General features: G+C 45.7%; 1 long non-coding RNA gene across 1 annotated transcript; it reads right to left on the bottom strand.

Annotated features, from left to right (window-relative positions):
• Positions 1 to 2,260: 2,260 nt before the first annotated feature.
• LOC135565543 (uncharacterized) lies at positions 2,261 to 18,567 on the bottom strand. Its single transcript, XR_010461654.1, has 2 exons — positions 16,043 to 18,567; positions 2,261 to 3,483 (listed from the first exon to the last, which is right to left on the bottom strand). It is a non-coding gene; the product is annotated as an uncharacterized LOC135565543 (long non-coding RNA).
• Between the last annotated feature and the right edge of the window lie 7,223 nt (positions 18,568 to 25,790).

Raw genomic sequence — 25,790 nt, 5'->3', positions numbered from 1 at the left:
GACAAAGACCCTACAGCCCCCAGAGACAAAGACCCCTACAGCAACCAGAGACAAAGACCCCTACAGCCCCCAGAGACAAAGATTCCTAGAGCCTGCAGAGACATAACCCCTACAACCCCAGAGACAAAGACCCTACAGCCCCCAGAGACAAAGACCCTACAACCCCCAGTGACAAAGACTCCTATAGCACCCAGAGACAAAGACTCCCACAGCCCCCAGAGACAAAGACCCTACAGCCCCCAGAAACAAAGATTCCTACAATCCCCAGAGACAAAGATTTCTAGAGCCTGCAGAGACATAACCCCTACAACCCCCAGAGACAAAGACCCTACAGCCCCCAGAGACAAAGCTTCTGACAACCCCCAGAGACAAAGATTCATAGAGCCTGCAGAGACATAACCCCTACAACCCCCAGAGACAAAGACCCCACAGCCCCCAGAGACAAAGATTCCTACATCCCCCAGTGACAAAGACCCTACAGCCCCCAGAGACAAAGACCCTACAACCCCCAGAGACAAAGACTCCTATAGCACCCAGAGACAAAGACTCCCCCCACAGCCCCCAGAGACAAAGGCCCCTACAGCCCCCAGAGACAAAGATTCCTAGAGCCTGCAGAGACATAACCCCTACAACCCCCAGAGACAAAGACCCTACAGCCCCCAGAGACAAAGATTCCTACAACCCCCAGAGACAAAGACCCTACAGCCCCCAGAGACAAAGACCCTACAACCCCCAGAGACAAAGACTCCTATAGCACCCAGAAACAAAGACTCCCACAGCCCCCAGAGACAAATGCCCCTACATCCCCCAGAGACAAAGATTCCTAGAGTCTGCAGAGACATAACACCTACAACCCCCATAGACAAAGACCCCTACAGCCCCCAGAGACAAAGATTCCTAGAGTCTGCAGAGACATAACCCCTACAACCCCCATAGACAAAGACCCCTACATCCCCCAGAGACAAAGATTCCTAGAGTCTGCAGAGACATAACACCTACAACCCCCATAGACAAAGACCCCTACAGCCCCCAGAGACAAAGACCCTACAGCCCCCAGAGACAAAGACCCTACATCCCCCAGAGACAAAGACCTCTACAGCCCCCAGAGACAAAGACCCTACAGCCCCCAGAGACAAAGACCCTACATCCCCCAGAGACAAAGACCTCTACAGCCCCCAGAGACAAAGACCTCTACAGCCCCCAGAGACAAAGACCCTACAGCCCCCAGAGACAAAGACCCTACAGCCCCCAGAGACAAAGACCCTACAGCCCCCAGAGACAAAGACCCCTACAGCCCCCAGAGACAAAGACCCCTACAGCCCCCAGAGACAAAGACCCCTATAGCCCCCAGAGACAAAGACCCCTACAGCCCCCAGAGACAAAGACCCTACAGCCCCCGAGACAAATATACCTAGAGTCTGCAGAGACATAACCCCTACAACCCCAGAGACAAAGGCCCCTACAGCCCCCAGAGACAAAGACCCCTACAGCCCCCAGAGACAAAGACCCATACAACCCCAGAGACAAAGACCCCTACAGCCCCCAGAGACAAAGACCCCTACAGCCCCCAGAGTCAAGAGAGAAGAGAGAAAATAAAGGGTACAGCGATGAAAAGAGACAAAGGTCATGTCAGAGAGATTTGGATCTGACTTATGGTAAATATGTGTGTGTGTGTGTGTGTGTGTGTGTGTGTGAGGGTTCAGTGTGTGCCAGAGGAGAGTAGGACACGGGTGTGTGCCAGAGGAGAGTAGGACACTTGTGAAAATGTGTCATTTTGTGTTGAAGCAGTACTGAAGCAGTACTTAAGCAGTACTCGGAGAAAGGGGAACAGCTGTGGAAAGGAGGAAAGGAGGAGTCTGTTACTGTGACCATACCAGGGGAGAACGACTGGCCCCTTTCATAGACTCCACAGAAGTTCAAGGCCGACCGTGGTACTGCAGGCATTGCAGTATGTGCAATCTTCATGGTCAATCTTAGTGTTAATAAAAACAAAAAATTGAAGACAATCGTGGTACCGATAATTGTTTCTAATACACCAGATGCCCAGTGTGTCCTTGAACCGAATATTTTAAAATCGTACACAGAACAAGTTTAATTGCCAATAGCAGCCTGCAGTGCCCTCGTTGGCCTTCAACATTTTTGTATTTATTAGGGGTCCCCATTAGTTCCTGCTAAGGCAGCAGCTACTCTTCCTGGGGTCCAAACACATTTTGGTACTTATATTACATGTAAACAAAAGATAAAACAATATATCATATAACATTGTTAAAAAAATGTTTTTATCTTTATTTAACCAGGTAAACTAGTTGAGAACAAGGTCTCATTTACAACTGCGACCTGGATAAGATAAAGCAAAGCAGTACGACAGAAACAACAACACAGAGTTACACATGGAATAAACAAGCGTACAGTCAATAACACAATAGGAAAAAAAGTCTATATACAGTGTGGGCAAATGACATGAGGAGGTAAGGCAATAAATAGGCCATAGTAGCAAAGGAATTACAATTTAGCAGATTAACACCGGAGTGATAGATGAGCAGATGATGATGAGCAGATGATGGTGTGTAAGTAGTGATACTGGTGTGCAAAAGAGCAGCAAAGTGAATAAAAACTATATGGGGATGAGGTAGGTAGATTGGGTGACTAGTGAGCTGAGATAGGGCGGAGCTTTACCTACCATCTACTTATAGATGACCTGGAGCCAGTGGGTTGGGCGACCTGTGTGTTGGTACGTGTGAAAAGGTTAAAGAAAAAATAAGCAAACACGTTTGGTGTTCGCCAAAAGGCATGTGGGAGACTCCCCAAACATATGGAAGAAGGTACTCTGGTCAGATGAGACTAAAATGTAGCTTTTTGACCATCAAGGAAAATGCTATGTCTGGCACAAACCCAACACCTCTCAGCACCCCGAGAACATCAATCATCCCCACAAATCAAATCAAATGTATTTATTTAGCCCTTCTTACATCAGCTGATATATCAAGGTGCTGGGCAGAAACCCAGCCTAAAACCCCAAAGCAGCAAGCAATGCAGGTGTAGAAGCATGGTGGCTATGAAAAACTCCCTAGGAAGAAACCTAGAGAAGAACCAGGCTATGAGGGGTGGCCAGTCCTTGACTGGCTGTGCCGAGTGGAGATTATAACAGAACATGGCTGATGTTCAAATGTTCATAAATGACCAGCATGGTCAAATAAGAATAATCACAGTAGTTGTCGAGGGTGCAACAAGTCAGTACCTCAGGAGTAAATGTCAGTTGGCTTTTCATAGCCAATCATTGAGAGTATCTCTACCGCTCCTGCTGTCTCTAGAGAGTTGAAAACAGCAGGTCTGGGACAGGTAGCATGTCCGATGAACAGGTCAGGGTTCCATAGCCGCAGGCAGAACAGTTGAAACTGGAGCAGCAGCACGGCCAGGTGGACTGGGGACAGCAAGGAGTCATCATGCCAGGTACTCCAGAGGCATGGTCCTAGGGCTCAGGTCCTCCATGAGAGCGAAAGAAAGAAAGAGAGAATTAGAGAGAGCATACTTAAATTCACACAGGACACCTGGTAAGATAGGAGAAATACTCCAGATATAACAGACTGATCCTAGCCCCCCGACACATAAACTACTGCAGCATAAATACTGGAGGCTGAGACAGGAGGGGTCAGGAGACACTGTGGCCCCATCCGATGATACCCCCAGACAGGGACAAACAGGCAGGATATAACCCCACCCATTTTGCCAAAGCACAGCCCCCACACCACTAGAGGGATATCTTCAACCACCAACTTACCATCCTGAGACATGGCTGAGTATAGCCCACAAAGATCTCCGCCACGGCACAACCCAAGGGGGGGTGCCAACCCAGACAGGAAGACCACGTCAGTGACTCAACCCACTCAAGTGACGCACCCCTCCTAGGGACGGCATGGAAGAGCACCAGTAAGCCAGTGACTCAGCCCCTGTAATAGAGTTAGAGGCAGAGAATCCCAGTGGAGAGAGGGGAACCGGCCAGGCAGAGACAGCAAGGGCGGTTCGTTGCTCCAGAGCCTTTCCGTTCACCTTCACACTCCTGGGCCAGACTACACTCATATGACCTACTGAAGAGATGAGTCTTCAGTAAAGACTTAAAGGTTGAGACCGAGTCTGCGTCTCTCACATGGGTAGGCAGACCCCTTCACCCACAGTGAAGCATGGTGATGGCAGCATCATGCAGTTGGGGTGTTTTTCATTGGCAGGGACTGAGAAACTGGTCAGAATTGAAGGCATGATGGATGGTGCTAAATACAGGGAAATTCTTGAGGGAAACCTGTTTCAGGCTTCCAGAGATTTGAGACTGGGATGGAGGTTCACCTTCCAGCAGGAAAATGACCCTAAGCATACTGCTAAAGCAACACTTGATTGGTTTAAGGGGAAACATTTAAATGTCTTGGAATGGCCTAGTCGAAGCCCAGACCTCAATCCAATTGAGAATCTGTGGTATGACTTAAAGATTGCTGTACACCAGCGGAACCCATCCAACTTGAAGGAGCTGGAGCAGTTTTGACTTGAAGAATGGGCAAAAATCCCAGTGGCTAGATGTGCCATGAATATTTATGCACGCTCAAGTTTACTGTTTTATGTCTTATTTCTTGTTTGTTTTACAATAAAAATATTTTGCATCTTCAAAGTGGTAGGCATGTTGTGTACATCAAATGATACAAACCCCCAATATATCCATTTTAATTCCAGGTTGTAAGGCAACAAAATAGGAAAAATGCCAAGGGGGTGAATACTTGATTTTGTTTTTATTAAAATGTTATGCCCTTTTTTCTCCCCAATTTCATGGTATCCAATTGTTAATAGCTACTATATTGTCTCAACGCTACAACTCCAGTACGGGCTCAGGAGAGACGAAGGTTGAAAGTCATGCGTCCTCCGATACACAACCCAACCAAGTCGCACTGCTTCTTAACACAGTGCACATCCAACCCGGAAGCCAGCCACACCAATTTGTCGGAGGAAACACCGTACACCTGGAAACCTTGGTTAGCGTGCACTGCGCCCGGCCCGCCACAGGAGTCGCTGGTGTGCGATGAGACAAGGATATCCCTACCGGCCAATCCCTCCCTAACCCGGACGACGCTATGCCAATTGTGCGTCGCCCCATGGAACTCCCGTTCGCGGCCGGTTACGACAGAACCTGGGCGCGAACCCAGAGACTCTAGTGGCACAGCCCTTAACCACTGCGCCACCCGGGAGGCCTGGGGGTGAATACTTTTCAAGCCACTGTATGCATGGGTGTCTGAGCTGTGTGCTCAGACTTCTCTCCCCATCTTAGCTACCGTTGTATCAATCTGTTATTGACCATGACAGTTTACAATCCAAGGTTACTCCCAGGAGTTTAGTCACCTCAACTTGCTCAATTTCCAAATGTTTCATTACAATATTTAGTTGAGGTTTGGGGGTAAGTGAATGACTTGTCCCAAATACAATGCTTTTAGTTTTTGAAATATTTAGCACTAACTTATTCCTTGCCACCCATTCTGAAACTAATTGCAGCCCTTTGTTAAGTGTTGCATTCATTTCAGTCGCTGTAGTAGCTGATGTGTATAGTGTTGAGTCATCCACATACATAGACACACTGGCTTTACTCAAAGTCAGTGGCATGTCGTTAGTAAAGATTGAAAAAGGTAAGGGGCCTAGACAACTGCCATGGGGAATTCCTGATTCTACCTGGATTATGTGGGACAGGCTTGTCAAAAGCCACACTGAAGTCTAACAAAACAGCCCCCGTGAGTTACTCAATAAGAGGGGACCGCACTGAGATAGCCTGCAACGTCACTTTAAATCAAATCAAATTGAATTTGGCACATTCGCCGAATACAACAGGTGTAGACCTTACAATGAAATGCTTACTTACAAGCCCTTAACCAACAATGCAGTTTTAAGAAAATGCCTCAAAATAAAAGTAAGAGATAGGAAAAACAAATAATTAAGGCACAGCAGTAAATAACAATAGTGGGGCTATATACAGGAGGTACCGGTTCAGTCAACGTGCGGGGGCACCAGTGTCACGGTAATTGAGGTAATTATGTACATTCGGGTGGCCAATAGTCTGGGTGGCCATTTGATTAGCTGTTCAGAAGTCTTATGGCTTGGGGGTAGAAGCTGTTTAGAAGCCTCTTGGACCTAGACTTGGCACTCTGGGACCGCTTGCCGTGCGGTAGCAGAAAGAACAATCTATGACTAGGGTGGCTGGAGTCCATTTTTAGGGCCTTCCTCTGCCTGGTATAGAGGTCCTGGATGGCAGGAAGCTTGGCCCCGTTGATGTTCTGCGCTGTACGCACTACCCTCTGTAGTGCCTTGCGGTCAGAGGCTGAGCAGTTGCCATACCAGGCAGTGATGCGACCCATCAGGATGCTCTCGATGGTGCAGCTGTAAACCCTTTTGAGAATCTGAGGACACATGCCAAATCTTTTCAGTCTCCTGAGGGGGAATAGGTTTTGTCGTGCCCTCTTCACGAATGTCTTGATGTGCTTGGACCATGTTAGTTTGTTGTTCCTAGAGTAGCTCAAACTACACATGTTATGTCTCCATGAGAAGCAATCTCAACGACTTCATTTGGCTTCAATGCAGTTTTCATACAGGACTGAATAGTGTTATGTGATTGATGGCTTTGTCCATTCATATGTATATACAGTCATTGGTACACACACATGCCCCTCTCCACCCCCAACCCCACCTACACACACCTGATTATTTTACTGATTATCTCACTGACGTCACGTTTCTCTGAGTGGTTTCATGGTTTAGGATTATAGAGCAGGTTTTAACTCTTTACTTCCTGATGCCTTAAAGCTCTTTGTTTATTGCCTTTGTATCTCAGTACAGCTTACATAGCAGGCATACTCTTTCTGTCTCTGTTTTTAAACAAACCGTCCAAAACATTGTAATAAACTTGTATTTACCTCAACCCAGATCACTTCAACAACCTCAAAAACCACGAGCAGAGAACCCTTAGGTCAGTGGTCAGGGGAACTATCCAACCTATCTGATCTATCTCTGAAGTGGTTTTTTGTTGTCTCGTCTCCCTCTATACCTCTCGTCTCCTCCACCTTATCTGTTCCTCTGTTTTATGTCTCCTGCTCGTCCATTCAGACCTCGCTTACCATCACAATGGCTGCCTGGGGAGACCCTCTACCCAGCTGTAGCCCGAGCCGCTGTGGGCTCCTGGCAGCTTCATTCACTGGGCTGACCCATTGTGAGCTGTAAAAGGGTGGTGGATGTCTGGGTCGGAGGTAAAGATTCAGGCCACACTTGTTGTGTCTGGTGGATGTAAAATGGAGTATAGGATGGTGCGGCTATTGGTTTTACATGCTGACTGTGAGTGAATGGTACTCTTCAAAGGGCAGGAAAAGTGTTGGACTGCAAATGTTCAGCTTTAAACTTGTAAGAGACAATGGATGAAGAAATTGCTACTTTGTTGGTGCAATGTTCTTCAAAATGTTGTACTTAGTTTTGGTTTTATAGCGTATTGGCTGTGTTGTGTCTTTGGCTATGCCGGATTATGTGATATGACATTCTATTCTATAAAATAATTTCTCCGTAATTAATATTACCTGATTGAGCTAATCATGTAAATAGTCGTGGCACCACAAAATAATATTTATAGAGCTGTTATCTTCCGAATAAAGTCTTAAAGACCTAGTAATATTTTACATCAATAACAGTCAATATTAATCGTCACCTTAATTCAGTCTCATCTGAAAGTTGTAAATTCTTTACGAACCTTGGCTAACAAGTTTAATCAGCAATACAAAATTGGATTTAATTATTTACTTACTAAATACCTAACTAATCACACAGAATTACACATACACATAATTAATCATGACTTGATTACAAATGACGTCATAAAGGAAAACGTCCCTAGCGGGCGGAACAGATATGACAGCTTGTTACACAAAAGAAAAGGGGCTGGGTTTGAGTGGAAGACTGAGGAACAAAGGGCGAAGCTGTGCTATCGTAAATACAGTATCTTATGCATTCTAAATTACCGCCCATTTGGAAAAGGAAAATGCAATAAATATTTACTCTGAGCTACGCTTCAGTAGGTTGGTGGTAGATGGAAGGCCATGTTGCCCAACCGAGTCCTTTGAAGAATGTCTCTGCTGGTCGATTGGATACGTTGTAGTAACGTCGTTGTGTGGTAGACGGTATACTCTGTCTGTTCCTTCCTTTCCTGCGTTTGCAGCTGATGTTGCTAACTCAACGGCTAGGAGGTATCACTTTTGTAGTGAATAAGAGTTCAAAGTTCATACCATTTGCAACCAAAGCTCACGCTGATGTTGGCTTCGTTCTGTAGTTATTATCTGAACCATTCTGACATTGGACCGTCGTCCTCACATCCTCGGAACAGATGGTTATATTGTCGTCAAGGCTTTATATAGGAAGGGAGAAGAGGGCATGTTTGAAAAGTTTTATAGCCCATGTCCCTTCACAGGGGCGGGCCACAGATTGAGCAGAGCCCTACCTTATGAAAACCCAAATCTCACATTTTAGAAGCTAAAATCACATTTCATCCCATCACAAATAATTTCATATTCAAACATTTAAATTGAACAACAATTCCATGTGAATCCGATAACTCTGATGTGTAGACTTTCCACTGTAGAGTTTATGTCATCTTATCATTGATGAGAATGTCTCAGATGACAACCGAACGGACATCATATTCATTAAGTACCACCGCATATGTTCAATTGGTCAGATTACCAGAATATAGTTAATTCCCCCCCACCTTCTGATGTTCCCAGAATCTCTATGTTAATAACCAAAGGTTTTTCAAATGTAACATCAGTAGGGTAGAGAGAGGAAAAAGGGGGTAAGAAGTATTTATGACTGTCATAAACCTACCCCCAAGGCCAACGTCATGACAGCTGTGAATAAATTAACTAGGAGGATGCAGTCCTGCTTCGGACAACCTTTCCTATCTTTACAATCTGCCAACAGATTGCTTAGGCTGAAGTGAGTGCACATTCTAACGTATCCAAGGAAATTAATACCTATCTCTCTCGCTCAATTCAAGGGCTTTATTGGCATGGGAAACATACTGTATGTTAACATTGCCAAAGCAAGTGAAATAGATAATAAACAAGAGTGAAATTAACAGTATACAATACACTCACAGAAGTTCCAAAAGAATAAAGACATTCCAAATGGCCTTTTATTTCAATATAAAGTCTTGTGCAAAAAACAATGTGCAAATAGTTTAAGTACAAAAGGGAAAATAAATAAACATAAATATGGGTTGTATGTACAATGGTGTTTGTTCTTCACTGGTTTCCCTTTTCTTGTGGCAACAGGTCACAAATATTGTTGCTGTGATGGCACACTGTGGTATTTCACCCAATAGATATGCGAGTTTATCAAAATTGGGTTTGTTTTGGAATTCTTTGTGGATCTGTGTAATCTGAGGGAAATATGTGTCTTTAATATGGTCATACATTTGGCAGATGGCGTAGCAGTCAGACGTCTTTTGTCCTCGTCTTGTCCCGTGTATATACATTTTTTATATTTTCTTCGCATATCTTTTAAAATATTTTTTCTAAAACTCAACTTCAAAACACTCTCCTGCAACCCTCCTCACTCAATGTGGTGCGGATCTGTTTTTTTCACCTCGTATTCGGAATCCCCCAACAGGAGCTAGCTAGCTCACTAGCTACTAGTCAGCTACTAGCTAACCTTTAGCTCGGAAAGCTCTCGCCAGTGTGTACAAAGCGACTCAAACCAGAGCATAGCTGACATATTTTCTCTCCATATCCCTGGATTCCTACCGCAAGCTCTGGACATTTTCACCTGGATCTTCGCAGCTAGCTAGCTGCTATCCGAGTACTGGCTAACATCGGTCCCGGAGCAAGCACCAACTAGCCTGGAGCTAGCCCATTCTAGGCCCTTTCTCCCGGCTAGCTAATCTGCTCAAGGGGGTACTAAACTGGCCCCTACATCGCGAACCCTACTAATCCATCACGACTGGTCTATCGACCAAAACACACTTTCCTCCGTCGAGACGTCCCTCTAAGGCCCTTCTGCTAGATTGCTAGCCCCAGCCTGCTAGCTTGTTAGCCCCAGCCTGCTAGCTGTCTGAATCGCCGTGTCTCTAGCCAGCCCAACCACTCACTGGACCCCTATTGATCACCCGGCTACGCATGCCTCTCCCTAATATCAATATGCCTTGTCCATTACTTTCCTGGTTAGTGATTATTGTCTTATTTCACTGTAGAGTCTATAGCTCTGCTAAATATGCCTTAACCTACCATTTAATTCCACCTCCCATATATGTGGTGACATTGTTTAAACGTCTCTAGAGACAATATCTCTCTCATCATTACTCAATGCCTAGGTTTACCTCCAATGTACTCACATCCTACCATACCTCTGTCTGTACATTATGTCTTGCATCTATTCTATCTCACCCAGAAGCCTGCTCCTTTTACTCCCTGCTTTGAACGCACTAAACGACCAGTTCTGAGACCTTTAGCCGTAACCTCATCCAACTCCTCCTCTGTTCCTCTGGTGATGTAGAGGTTAAGCCAGGCCCTGCAGTGCCTAGCTCCACTCCTACTCCCCAGGTGCTCTCATTTGTTGACTTCTGTGACCGTAAAAGCATTGGTTTCATGCATGTTAACATTAGAAGCCTCCTCCCTAAGTTTGTGCTAAAGCAGTGAATAAAACACTCTGCCAACCCAGATGTCCTAGCCATGTCTGAATCCTGGCTTAGGAAGACCACCAAATCCCCTGAAATTTTCATCCCTAACTATAATATTTTCCAACAAGATAGAACTGCCAAAGGGGGTGGTGTTGCAATCTACTGCAGAGATAGCCTGCAGAGTTCTGTCATACAATCCAGGTCTGTACCCAAACATATAGACCACCCTCTGCCCCCAGCTATGCTCTGGACACCATATGTGAATTGATTGCCTCCATCTATCTTCAGAGCTCGTGCTGCTAGGTGACCTAAACTGTGAAATGATAAACACCCCAGCCATCCTACAATCTAAGCTTGATGCCCTCAATCTCACACAAATTTTCAATGAACCACCAGGTACAACCCCAAATCCTTAAACACGGGCACCCTCCAAATCGAATAGCCCCCGTGAATAGCAACATTTCAGGGAAGTTAGGAACAAATATACACAAGCAGTTAGGAAAGCTAAGGCTAGCTTTTTCAAGCAGAAATTTGCATCCTGTAGCACAAACTCAAAAAAGTTCTGGGAAACTGTAAAGTCCATGGAGAATAGGAGCACCTCCCCCCAGCTGCCCACTGCACTCAGGCTAGGAAACACTGTCACCACCGATAAATCCACTATAATTGAGAATTTCAATAAGCATTATTCTATGGTTGGTCATGCTTTCCACCTGGCTACCCCTACCCCGATCAACAGCCCTGCGCTCCTCACAGCAACTCCCCCACTTCTCCTTCACCCAAATCCAGATAGCTGATGTTCTGAAAGAGCTGCAAAATCTGGACCCCTACAAATCAGCCGGGCTAAACAATCTGGACCCTCTCTTTCTAAAATGATCTGTGGAAATTGTTGCAACCCCTATTACTAGCCTGTTCAACCTCTCTTTCGTATCGTCTGAGATTCGCAAAGATTGGGAAGCTGCCGCGGTCCTCCCCTACTTCAAAGGGGGAGACACTCTAGACCCAAACTGCTACAGACCTATATCTATTCTACCCTGCCTCTGGCCTGTTGTCCGGAACTCTGGCAGTCTCTATGGGGGTGTCACAGGGTTCAATTCTCAGGCCGACTCTTTTCTCCATATATATCAATGATGTCGCTCTTGCTGTGGGTGATTCTTTGATCCACCTCTACGCAGACGACACCATTCTGTATACATCTGGCCCTTCTTTGGACACTGTGTTAACTAACCTCCAGATGAGCTTCAATGCCATACAACACTCCTTCCGTGGCCTCCAACTGCTCTTAAATGCAAGTCAAACTAAATGCATGCTCTTCAACCGATCACTGCCCGCATCTGCCCGCCCGTCCAGCATCACTACTCTGGACAGTTCTGACTTAGAATATGTGGAGAACTCCAAATACCTACGTGTCTGGTTAGACTATAAACTCTCCTTCCAGACTCACATTAAACTTCTCCAATTCAAAATTAAATCTAGGATCGGCTTCCTATTTTGCAACAAAGCATCCTTCACTCATGCTGCCAAACATACAGTCGTAAAACTGACCATCCTACCGATCCTCGACTTTGGCGATGTCATTTACAAATAGCCTCCAACACTCTACTCAACCAATTGGATGCAGTCTATCACAGTGCCATCCATTTTGTCACCAAAGCCACATATACAACCCACCACTGCGACCTGTATGCTCTCGTTGGCTGGCCCTCGCTTCATACTCGTCGTCAAACCCACTGGCTCCAGGTCATCTACAAGTCTCTGCTAAGTTAATCCCCGCCTTATCTCAGCTCACTGGTCACCATAGCAGCAACCACAGGTAGCATGCGCTCCAGCAGGTGTATCTCACTGGTCACCCCCAAAGCCAATTCTTCCTTTGGCCGCCTCTCCTTCCAGTTCTCTGCTGCCAATGACTGGAACGAACTGCAAAAATCACTGAAGCTGGAGACTCTTACCTCCCTCACTAGCTTTAAGCACCAGCTTTCAGAGCAGCTCACAGATCACTGCACCTGTACATATCTCATCTGTAAATAGCTCATCCAATCTACCTCATCCTCATACTATATTTATTTATTTATCTTTCTCCTTTGCACCCCAGTATCTCTACTTGCACATTCATCTTCTGCTCATTCTACCATTCCATTGTTTAATTGCTATATTGTAATTACATCGCCACCATGGCCTATTTATTGTCTCTCTTATTCTACCTCATTTGCACATGCTGTGTATAGATTTTTATACTGTATTATTGATTGTAACTTTGTTTATTCCATGTGTAACTGTGCTGTGTTATGTGTCGAACTGCTTTGCTTTATCTTGGCCAGGTTGCAGTTGCAAATGAGAACTTGTTCTCAACTAGCCTACCTGGTTAAATAAAGGTGAAAAAAAAAAAAACATTTGACAGGAGGTTCGGAAGTGCAGTTCAGTTTCCACCTCATTTTGTGGGCAGTGTGCACAGCCTGTCTAACCTTCTAATTTGCTCTGTTTTCTTTGTTTGTTAATTATTTCCAATGTGTCAAGTAATTATCTTTTTGTTTCTCATGATGTGGTTGGGTTTAATTGTGTTGCTGTCTTGGGGCTCTGTGGGGTCTGTGTTTGTGAACAGAGCCCCAAGACCAGTTTGTTTAGGGGACTCTTCTCCAGGTTCATCTTTCTGTATGTGATGGCTTTGCTATGGAATGTTTGGGAATCACATCCTTTTAGGTGGTTGTGGAATTTAACAAGTAATTTCTGGATTTTGATCATTAACAGGTATCTGCCTAATTCTGCTCTGCATGCATTGTTTGGTGTTTTACGTTGTACACAGAGGATATTTTTGCAGAATTCTGCATGCAGAGTATCAATTTGGTGTTTGTCCCGTTTTGTGAATTATTGGTTGGTGAGCGGACCCTAGACCTCACATCCATAAAGGGCAGTGGGTTCTATATTTTTAGCCAGATTCTAATTGGTATGTCAAATTTTATGTTCCTTTTTATGGCATATAAGGCCCTTCTTGCCTTGTCTCTCAGCTCATTCACAGCTTTGTGGAAGTTACTTGTGGCACTAATGTTTAGGCCGAGGTATGTATTGTTTTTTGTTTGCTCTAGGGCAATGGTTTCTAGATGGAATTGTATTTGTGGTCCTGGCGACTGGACCTTTTTTGGAACACCATAATTTTTTGTCTTACTGAGATTTACTGTCAGGGCCCAGGAAAGGCAGAATCTGTGCAGAAGATCTAGGTGCTACTGTAGGCCCTCCTTGGTTAGTGACAGAAGCACCAGATCATCAGCAAACAATTTCACTTTAGATTCTAATAAGGTGAGACTGGGTGTTGCAGACGGTTCTAGTGCCCTCGCAAATTCGTTGACATATATGTTGAAGAGGGTGGGGCTTAAGGTGCATCCCTGTCTCACCCCACAGCCCTGTGGAAACAAATGTGTGTTTTTGACCATTTTAACCGCACACTTGTTGTTTGTGTATTTTATTGTGTATATCTTACATTTTATAATATTGCATGTTTTTCCCCAAACACCACTTTCCATCGATTTGTATAGTAGACCCTCATGCCAAATTGAGTCAAAGGCTTTTTTGAAATCAACAAAGCATGAGAATACTTTGCCTTTGTTTTGGCTTGTTTGTCAATTAGCGTGTGCAGGGTGAATACGTGGTCTGTCGTACGGTAATTTGGTAAAAAGCCAATTTGATATTTTTCATTGAGGAAATGTACAAGTCTGCTGTTAATGATAATGCAGAGGATTTTCCCAAGGTTGCTGTTGACTCCCACGGTAGTTACTGGGGTCAAATTGGTTTCCACTTATGTGGATTTGGGTGATCAGTCCTTGTTTCCAAATATTAGGGAAGATGCCAGAGCTGAGAATGATGTTAGAGTTTAAGTATAGCCAATTGGAATTTGTTGTCTGTATATTTTATCATTTATAACACAACAGGCCCTTTTGGGTTGGAGAGTTTTTGATTTGTCCTGTAGTTCATTCAATGTAATTTGAGAATCCAGTGGGTTCTGGTAGTCTTTAATAGTTGATTATAAGATTTGTATTTGATCATGAAGTATATATTTTTTCTGTTTTATTATAGGGACTAAAATATTGGAGAAGTGGTTTACCCATACATCTCCATCTCTGTTTGTTTAGTGTTTTCCAATTTTCCCAGAAGTGGTTAGAATCTATGAATTCTTCAATTACATTGAGCTGATTTCTGACGTGCTGTTCCTTCTTTTCCCGTACTGTATTTTTCTATTGTTTTAGTGATTCACCATGGTGAAGGCATAGACTCAGGTTTTCTGTGTCTCTCTGTTTTTGTTTGGATAGGTTTCTCAATTTCCATTTGTCATTGTTAATTTTCTTCAGTTTTCTGTTTGACATTTTTTGATTTGATAGGGAAGCTGAGAGGTCAAGTATACTGTTTAGGTTTTCTACTGCCAAGTTTACACCTTCACTATTACAGTGGAAAGTTTTGTCCAGGAAGTTGTCTAAAACTGATTGAATTTGTTGTTGCCTAATTATTTGTTTGTATGTTTCCACACTACATTCCTTCCATCTATAGCATTTCTTAATATTATTTACTTCCTTTGTCTTTGCTGACTCATGATTGAGTATTGCTCTGTTCAACTAGACTGTGATTTTGATGTGATCTGATATTGGTGTCAGTGTGCTGACTGTGAACGCTCTCTAGCTCTTTCTCTTTCTCTTTCTTTCATCAATGGTGTACAGACTCAGTGTGCCAATGGCATGAATGTGAATTGTGAATACAGTGTATTGTGGAGTTGTGTGGGGGAGTTGAGACAAATGGGTTAGAAGTGACTCCTTGGTGTGGTTTTGGAGATCAGTCAGGCTGGTAGGAGGGTCTAGGCCTCTTTAATAGCTGATGAAGGCAAAAGATGATTGCTTGGTCTGAAGAGCCACACTCCATCAAATGTGTGCTGTAATTTTGTCGCTGGGCACTGACAGGATCTATCTGTGATTGGAGGAGTGTGTGTGTGTTTGTGTGTGTTTCCTTGTGCCTCAGACCTTGGGAGGGCTGACTGAGCAAGCCTGAGCTTGCCCTGGTGATGTTACAAAGCCTGTCAGAGTTGAAGGATAGCGGCAACGCTAGCTAGGATAATAATTCCCTCGTCATGCGTTATCAGACCAAATACACAAACACCACGCAATAGTCATTTTATATCTACCAAACCTAAATCGAATGCATAAGGTCAAATACTTGAGCTGTGCTTGGTTAGTTTTGCCCAGTGCAATGGAACCAATGAAATAGAATGGAGTTTGCACTTTTGTAACTAAACCAAGGAGCTCCTCAAATACTTGTATTATACATATTTGACACTATTTGACATATGTATTTGACCCAGGTCTGGTACTGTATCAACCTAGGTCATATCTGTACCTCAATATTTCTTCTTTATCACTGCTCCAGCTGAACAGGAAGAGTTGTTCTGCTTTGTTGTCCCCTGGAGGAAGACTCCCAATCAACGTTTGTTGACGCAGGTGTCTGATAGCTAAATAGCAAACAGAAGGGAGAGACCTTTAAGGTACGTGATTTAAGGGACAGGCAGGCTGCCAATACAGGTGGGAGTCTTCCTGCTCACAACCAGAAATGTATAAGAAACAGATACAACATAACTGTGGTTTGTAGTTGGTTTGAGATGGTCTGTTTCACTGTTTGAGAAGGCCGTGATTCCTGTAAAAGCAATCTAATCACTGTAAATCATGTCAGAGCAGAGTGTTTCTCAAGTCCTGAGTATCCTCAGGGTTGCACTGTTTTGTTCCAGCCCAGCACTTGAATCAACTAGCCACAGATTTTATGAGTGGTCCTCTGTAGCTCATTTGGTAGAGCATGGCTCTTGCAATGCCTGGAAAGTTAGTTTGATTCCGAGGGTCATCTATATATATTTTTTTAGGTTGCTTTGGATAAAAGTGCCTGTTAAATTACATACACCGACTGTACCAAACATTAACACCTCCCTAATATTGAGTACTGCACGTGGACAGGTGAGTACTGTAGGTGGACATGTGAGTACTGCAGGTGGACAGGTGAGTACTGCACGTGGACAGGTGAGTACTGCAGGTGGACAGGTGGGTACTGCATGTGGACAGGTGAGTACTGCATGTGGACAGGTGAGTACTGCAGGCGGATACTGCAAGTGGTGAGTATTGCAGGCGGACAGGTGAGTATTGCAGGCAGACAGGTGAGTACTGCAGGCGGACAGGTGTGTATTGCAGGCAGACAGGTGAGTACTGCAGGTGGACAGATGATTATTGCAGGCAGACAGGTGAGTACTGCAGGCGGACAGGTGAGTATTGCAGGCGGACAGGTGAGTATTGCAGGCGGACAGATGAGTATTGCAGGCAGACAGGTGAGTACTGCAGGCGGACAGGTGAGTATTGCAGGCAGACAGGTGAGTACTGCAGGTGGACAGATGAGTATTACAGGCGGACAAGTGAGTACTGCAGGCGGACAAGTGTATACTGCAGGTGCAGTATTCAAAGCCCAGTACAGTACACCTATTTACTACACCCTTCACTCTGTGTTTGAGATATTGAGTTTCACGGGGTCTGTCACTGACAATTTACCTAGCCTGCAATTACCCTAAAAGAGTTGAAGAATCTGCAGAAACTATAGCTAATTTGTTGTGGATGGTGGGCAATCATCAGGAGACCCAGGCTCTGACAGAAACCCTGCCACCCACAACAGACACACAGTACAGCTACAACTCTGGAAACAGAATTCGACTGTTCAGGGCTTGATGATCCTCAGTCTGGCTGTGTCTTCATGTGATGGGGTCAATAATAATCTATGGATCTGAGCTCTGGAGTCATGAAGGGTACAAGAGAATGGAGAGAGAGAAGACATGACGAGACGAAAAACAAAAGAGACAAGATAGATTATTTACAATGTGAGCTGATTGGTGACAAATAAGTAACTCTTGAAGAAAATGACCCCAAATCATGTTTGGTAAATGGTGAAAGCTATGATCACTTATTGATGTCACCTGTTATATCCACTTCAATCACTGTAGATGAAGGGGAGGAGACAGATTAAAGAGGGATGTTTTAACCTTGAGACGAATGAGACATGGATTGGGTATGTGTTCCATTCAGAGGGTGAATGGGCAAGACAAAAGATTTAACGGGGTATGGAAGTAGGTGACAGGTGAACCAGTTTGAGTGTGTCAAGAACCGGAACGCTGCTTGGTTTTTCACACTCATTAGTTTCCCATGTGTATCAAGAATGGTCCACCACCCAAAAGACATCCATCGAACATGAAACAACTGTGGGAAGCATTGGAGTCAACACGGGACAGCATCCCTGTAGAACGCTTTCGACACCTTGTAGAGTCCATGCCCTGACGAATTGAGGCTGTTCCGAGGGCTAAATGGGGTGCAACTCGTTGTTAGGAAGTTGCTGTCTCTGCCTGGCCGGTTCCCCTCTTTCCACTGGGATTCTCTGCCTCTAACCCTATTACAGGGGCTGAGTCACTGGCTTACTGGGGCTCTCTCATGCCGTCCCTGGATGGGGTGCGTCACCTGAGTGGGTTGATTCACTGTTGTGGTCATCCTGTCTGGGTTGGCGCCCCCCCCCTTGGGTTGTGCCGTGGCGGAGATCTTTGTGGGCTATACTCAGCCTTGTCTCAGGATGGTAAGTTGGTGGTTGAAGATATCCCTCTAGTGGTGTGGGGGCTGTGCTTTGGCAAAGTGGGTGGGGTTATATCCTTCCTGTTTGGCCCTGTCCGGGGGTGTCCTCGGATGGGGCCACAGTGTCTCCTGACCCCTCCTGTCTCAGCCTCCAGTATTTATGCTGCAGTAGTTTATGTGTCGGGGTGCTAGGGTCAGTTTGTTATATCTGGAGTACTTCTCCTGTCCTATTCGCTGTCCTGTGTGAATCTAAGTGTGCGTTCTCTAATTTTCTGCTTCTCTCTTTCTTTGTCTCTCTCAGAGAACCTGAGCCCTAGGACCATGCCCCAGGACTACCTGACATGATGACTCCTTGCTGTCCCCAGTCCACCTGGCCATGCTGCTGCTCCAGTTTCAACTGTTCTGCCTTACTATTATTCGACCATGCTGGTCATTTATGAACATTTGAACATCTTGGCCATGATCTCTTATAATCTCCACCCGGCACAGCCAGAAGAGGACTGGCCACCCCACATATGCTCTCTCTAATTCTCTCTTTCTTTCTCTCTCTCAGAGGACCTGAGCCCTAGGACCGTGCCCCAGGACTACCTGGCATGATGACTCCTTGCTGTCCCCAGTCCACCTGACTGTGCTGCTGCTCCAGTTTCAACTGTTCTGCCTTATTATTATTCGACCATGCTGGTCATTTATGAACATTTGAACATCTTGGCCATGTTCTGTTATAATCTCCACCCGGCACAGCCAGAAGAGGACTGGCCACCCCACATAGCCTGGTTCCTCTCTAGGTTTCTTCCTAGGTTTTGGACTTTCTAGGGAGTTTTTCCTAGCCACCGTGCTTCTACACCTGCATTGCTTGCTGTTTGGGGTTTTAGGCTGGGTTTCTGTACAGCACTTTGAGATATCAGCTGATGTACGAAGGGCTATATAAATACATTTGATTTGATTTGATTTGTTCCTAATGTTTTGCACAGTCCGTGTATGTCACTAAGTCAAGTCAAGGGGGGGGATTAAATAATATGTCATGGTCTTTCAGCCCATCTGATAATGCTGTTGATGATAATGATTGATGAGAAATATGACTTCAATCATCACTTGAGGATGTGATGGGGACTGGCTGATCCTGGCTCTCACACATTCAGTATAGTGATGTAGGGTGATTTGAAACCAAAAACATTATGATCATTCATCCAAATCTACAGTAGCCTTCATGCGTGTGTGCAACGCAACCGTTTGTGTGTGAGTGCATGCATGCGTGTGTGTTTGTTCTGTTCCCAGTGCTGAGTCAGAAGGGGACAATACATTAGGCCCTGACCAGTGATACGGGCTGCTCCTTGGTCCAGGCAGGCCTCTACTTGCCCTGTTTACTGATTAAACAGGTGTGTTTTACCAAGACACATAGTATAACAATGGCTGCCTGCTTCCTCACAACTGTTGACCCATCACACAGTACAGTCAATAGAACACAGCACAGGGGGACAAGACATTCTAGTTCTTTGAAACAAGAGGTCATGTGGACATTGCATTCTGGAGTGACGTCATCCATCATGATGGATGGAAATATTTCTACTTTCTCTATCTGGTTAAACGTGGTGAATTACCTGTGTGTTTGAAAGGATGTGAAGATATTAGTACACTGATTCTCTCTCCTCTCCACCCCGTAGCTATAATAACAATCCCTGACCTTACCCAGAATGCACCTGTCCTATAAAGGCCACCCACATCCCTTTGGAAACCAACCATTAGAGAGACCTTGAGAGAGAGGGGGCATTCATGGAACCAGCCTTGTTAAAGAGAACCTAACGAGTAGAGTGTGTGTGTGTGTGTGTGTGTGTGTGTGTGTGTGTTTGCATGTGTGCATGTAATTAGAGAGAGAGGACCGGAGAGAGGGGGCTTAGGAGATCAGGAAGGGGAGACTTCTGCAGGACTGCTGGGGGACACAGGGCCTTGGCAGGATGGGGTCTGGAGCTGACAGGTGAGGGGAGAGAGGAGTAGGAAAGGAGGGGGACAGCGGGACAGGAAGGTGTTTTTTAAAGAGCAGATGTAATCTGGAGTTGATAGGGCAAACCTCACACCCCTCTGATCGACCAGGAGCCCAGGCAGTCACACAACCACAACAAACCAAGAGAACCACACACCCGTCTGATGGACCAGGAACAAGTGTGGATGCTATTAGCTCAGTGTATTAGACTGCTCTCTCGTTTTCTCTCTTTCTGCCAGGGGGAAGGGGGCAGTCAGTCACCGAACAGGTGGCAGATAGGCCATGTGTGATTCAGGCTACCATTATTCACAATTAGCCGTGTCATTGGAGGTGGGCTCAGACAGGTGCACTGTGGACTCTCTCCCATCCCCCTCACCTAACCTCCCATCCCCCTCACCTGGGCTAAGAGCCTGGGGGCCTGTGGGCTTGGTGTGTGTGTGTTGCTCAAGGCAGAATGAAGAGAGAGAGCCTGTCAGTGACCACCTGCCGAGCAGCTGTCAGGGTCCAGTTTCAGGGTCGGCTTTCCAGCCAGGGTGGCAGTACCTGCCCGCCTGCCCATATCCATCCATCTATCAATTTATTCATCCATCCACCCATTTAGCAATTCATCCATCCATCCATCCACCCATTTATCCATCTATCTATCAACCCATCCATTTATCCATCTATCATCCATCCATCCATCCATCTATTTACCCATCCATTTAGCCATTCATCCATCCATTTAGCAATCCATCCATTCATTTATCTATGTATCAAACCATCTGTTCAGCAATCCATTTATCCACCCGTCCATCCATTTATCCATCTATCTATCAACCCATCCTTTTATCCATCCATCCATTTATCCATCCATTTATCCATCCATTTATCCATTTATCCATCCACCCATCCATTTATCCATCCATCCTTCCATTTATCCATCTATCCAAGTTCTCAAGTCAAGTCGGGAGTCCCTTGATAGGCTAAAAGCTGCAGTCCATCAATCTTTGAAGCAACATTTCATAATATAGAAAGCTAGCTGACTTACGGTGTTGCACATTAGTAGGACTAACTAGCTAATACAGTAGCTACTGCAGTGAACTAAGCAAGACCTTCTGACATCACTACTGGACAAGTCAAATCAAATCAAAGTTTATTTGTCACGTGCGCCCGAATACAACAGGTGAAATGCTTACTTACAGGCTCTAACCAATAGCGCAAAAAAAGGTATTAGGTGAACAATAAGTAGGTAAAGAAATAAAACAACCTTAAAAAGACAGGCTATATACAGTAGCGAGGCTACATACAGACACAGTCAGGCTGATTGAGGTAGTATGTACATGTAGATATGGTTAAAGTGACTATGCATATATGATAAACAGAGAGTAGCAGCAGCGTAAAAAGAGGGGTTGGGGGGTCACACAATGCAAATAGTCCGGATAGCCATTTGATGACCTGTTCAGGAGTCTTATGGCTTGGGGGTAAAAGTCAAGTGGAGTTCTGGACTTGAGTACTTCAACACTGTGTTGAGCTATCCGACGTAAGACAATGGTTTAGGATTGGAAAGACAGACATAACATTTCCATTATGGCTATTCCATGGAAGGTGTGATTGAAGTAGGTATGCATAAGGGTGAAAAATGACGAATGTCCTTACAATAAGAACATTTACTTAATTAGAGTGGAGAGAGGGAGAGAGAGAGAAAAACAGAGCAAACTAGAATGCTATTTGGCCCTAAACAGAGAGTACACAGTGACAGAATACCTGATCACTGTGACTGACCCAAACGTAAGGAAAGCTCTGACTATGTACAGACTCAGTGAGCATAGCCTTGCTATTGAGAAAGAATGCCTTAGGCAGATCTGTCTCAAGAGAAAGGCTATGTGCACACTGCTCACAAAATGAGGTGGAAACTGAGCTGCACTTCCTAACCTCCTACCTACTGTTAATTTGTATTGTTTATTTCACTTTTGTTAATTTACTACTTCACTTGCTTGGCAATGTTAACATGTTTCCCATGCCAATAAATCCCTTACATTGAAAATTGAATTGAATTGAGAGAGTGAGTGAGTGAGTGAGTGAGTGAGTGAGTGAGTGAGTGAGTGAGTGAGTGAGTGAGTGAGTGAGTGAGTGAGTGAGTGAGTGAGTGAGTGAGTGAGTGAGTGAGTGAGTGAGTGAGTGAGTGAGGAGACAGAGAGAGAGATAAAAAGGCCAGACAGCATGTTCCTCTCTTTGATCCATATGACACAGTCTAGCTTGCTAATCACACAGAGGTCATCTGGTTGGCTGATGAGGAGAGGAGCAGGAGAGGTCTGGGAGAGGGAGAGACAGGGGAGGGGAGAAGAGAGGTATAGCCCACTTAAAATCTAATCAGCATCTCTATAGGGCCATGGATGGAAGAGAGAGGCAGGGGAGTAGTATTGGGGATGGGAAGAGAGAGGCTGGTTGAGTTTAATGGCACTTTGTGCCCCCCTCAGTTGTCTTAGAGAGAAAGAGAGGGAGCGCGAGAGAGAGGGAGCGCGAGAGAGAGAGCGAACGAGAGAACACTGCCCTGGGTCTGAACCCCGCCCTGTGCAACTGGGTCCTGGACTTTCAGATGAACCTCCTCCAGGTGGTGAAGGTAGGAAACAACACCTCCACTTCGCTGATCCTCAACACTGGGGCCCCACAAGGATGCGTGCTCAGCCCCCTCCTGTACTCCCTGTTCACCCATGACCGCGTGGCCACGCACGCCTCCAACTCAATCGTCAAGTTTGCAGACGACACAACAGTAGTAGGCCTGATTACCAACAATGACCAGACAACCTACAGGGAGGAGGTGAGGGCCCTGGGAGTGTGATGCCAGGAAAATAACCTCTCACCCAAAATCAAAAAAACAAAGGAGCTGATTGTGGACTTCAGGAAACAGCAGAGGGAGCACACCCCTATCCACATCGACGGGACCGCAGTGGAGCAGGTGAAAAGCTCCTCGGGGTTCCTCGGGGTTACACATCACTAACGATTTGAAATGGTCCACCCACACAGACAGTGTGGTGAAGGCGCAACAGTGCCTCTTCAACCTCAGGAGGCTGAAGAAATTTGGCTTGGCACTTAAAACGCGCACAAATTTTTACAGGTGCACAACTGAGAGCATCCTGCCGGGCTGTATCACCGCCTGGTACGGCAACAGCACCGCCCGCAACTGCAGAGCTCTCCAGAGGGTGGTGTGGTCTGCCCAACGCATCACTGGGGGCAAACTACCTGCCCCTCAGGACACCTACAGCACCCGATATCACAGGAGGGCCAAAAAGATAATCAAGAAAAACAACCACCCGAGCCATTGTCTGTTCATACTACTATTATCCAGAAGGCGAGGTCAGTACAGGTGCATCAAAGCAGGGACTGAGAGACAGCTTCTATCTCAAGGTCATCAGACTGTTAAGGGAAAGAGGGTAAGTGAGTTGTACAACTGAATGCATTCAGCTGAAATGTGTCTTCCGCATTTAACCCAACCCCTCTGAATCAGAGAGGTGCGGGTGGCTATCATAAATCGACAACAATGTCTTCGGCAATCAGGGAATCAGGGATTTGATCCAGCAACCTTTCGGTTACTGGCACAACACTCTAATCATTTACCTGTTAAATAGCCATCACTAGCACATTAGAGGCTGCTGCCCTATAAACATAGACTTGAAATCACTGGCCACTTTATAAATGGAACACTAGTCACTGTATTAATGTTTACATATTTTGCATTACTCATCTCATATGTATATACTGTATCTTAGTCTATGCTGCTCTGACATTGCTCATCCAGATATTTATGAATTCTTAATTCCATTCCTGATTTGTGTGTATTGTGTGCATTGCTGTGAAATTGTTAGACATTACTCTGCTAGATATTACTGCACTGTTGGAGCTAGAAACACAAGCATTTCACTACACCCGCAATAACAGTTGATATAATTTGAAAAAATGAAAGAGAGCGAGCGAGATAAAGAGAGAGAGAAATATATTTTGAGGGAGAGGGGTATACAATAGAAAATACAAAGTTGAGAGGAGAAAGTGAGCCTACACTAGCCCTAAACTAGTCCCATCTAAAAGGTCTGGATGAGTGACCGTAATATGGCATACTGCACTCCTCTGTAAACTGGTCATCTCAGTATATACCTGTCGCAAGACCCACTGGTTGATGCTTATTTATTAAACCCTCTTAGGCCCTCTTAAACCCTCTTAGGCCTCCTGCAGGTTGCCTCGGACCAGACGAGCCTCCAACAGACGTCGGACAGTGTAGGCCAGGGGACCATCGACAAGTCGAGGGGGCGGAGGGGCAGGTGTGGGGAGAGAGAAGGGACTGGTCCTTACCAGCTTGAGAAGGGATACATGGAAGGAATAGACAGACCCTCATAGACCTGGGAAGCTGGAGACGATAGGTGACCAGGTTGATGCGACTCAGGATCTTGAATGGTCCTATGTAGCGTGGAGCGAGTTTCCACGAGTCCACCTTTAAGGGAAGATCACGGGTGGACAGCCACACTCGTTGACCCGGTAGGAGGAGCCAAAGAGGCCTTCGGTGCCGGTTTGCCTTGTGTTGGTGTCGGGCAGATGAGCGGAGAAAGAAATATCGCGCTCTGATCCAGGTGCAGAGAGATCGTCGAATGAACGCCTTGACTGATGGCACCCCGTTTCGGCTTCTTGTTCAGGAAATGGGGGCGGGGGGTGAGCATACTTCGCCCAGACGAGGCACGGGATCCAGTTGCTGGCCTTGGTGGAAATTAAACAGCGGTGGAACTTCTCCAGCTCCTGGTTGACTCGCTCCGTTTGTCCATTCCACTGTGGGTGGAATCCAGAGGAGAGACTCACTGACGCCCCCAGAAGGATTTCCAATTCCGTGCGACGAACTGGGGCCCACGATCTGAGACAATGTCCTGGGGAAGACCGTGTAGTCGAAAGACATCGGTAATTGTGAGATCAGCGGTCTCTTTCGCTGAGGGCAACTTGGGTAAGGCAATAAAATGGGCTGCCTTGGAGAACCGATCAATGACCACCGTGGTAAGCCCTTGAGATGGAGGTAACCCTGTGATAAAGTCTACGGACAGGCGGGACCAGGTGGACTTGCTTTGAGCACAGGTGGAACAGCCACAATGCTGGGGAGAGCTGGGGATGATGGGTTCGGAGTCCCTCTCCTCGTTAGAAACATTGTGTTGGCAGGACAGGGCAACTTCTTTATGATTCTTGGATCCTGTTAAAAAACAGAGCCTATCTTGCCTGGCGAGTGTTCAACCTCCTGGCTTCTTGAATGTAGACCAAGTTCTTATGGTCCGTCCAGATCACGAAAGGATGAGGTGCCCGTCCAACCAGTGTCTCCACCCCTCAAGGGCCCACTTGACTGCCAAGCTACAACTACATCATAGTTGCGGTCTGCTGGAGAGAACCGCTTGGAAAGAAAAGCACATGGGTGCATTCTCTTGTCCCCCTTGTTCCGCTGTGAAAGGACCGCCCCTGCTCCGGTGTCTGAGGTGTCCATCTCTGCCACGAAGAGAAGAGTAGGATCAGGATG

The sequence above is a fragment of the Oncorhynchus nerka genome, linkage group LG28, assembly GCF_034236695.1.
Source record: "Oncorhynchus nerka isolate Pitt River linkage group LG28, Oner_Uvic_2.0, whole genome shotgun sequence".
NCBI lineage: Eukaryota > Metazoa > Chordata > Actinopteri > Salmoniformes > Salmonidae > Oncorhynchus > Oncorhynchus nerka.
This window is presented reverse-complemented; position numbering and strand designations above follow the sequence as displayed.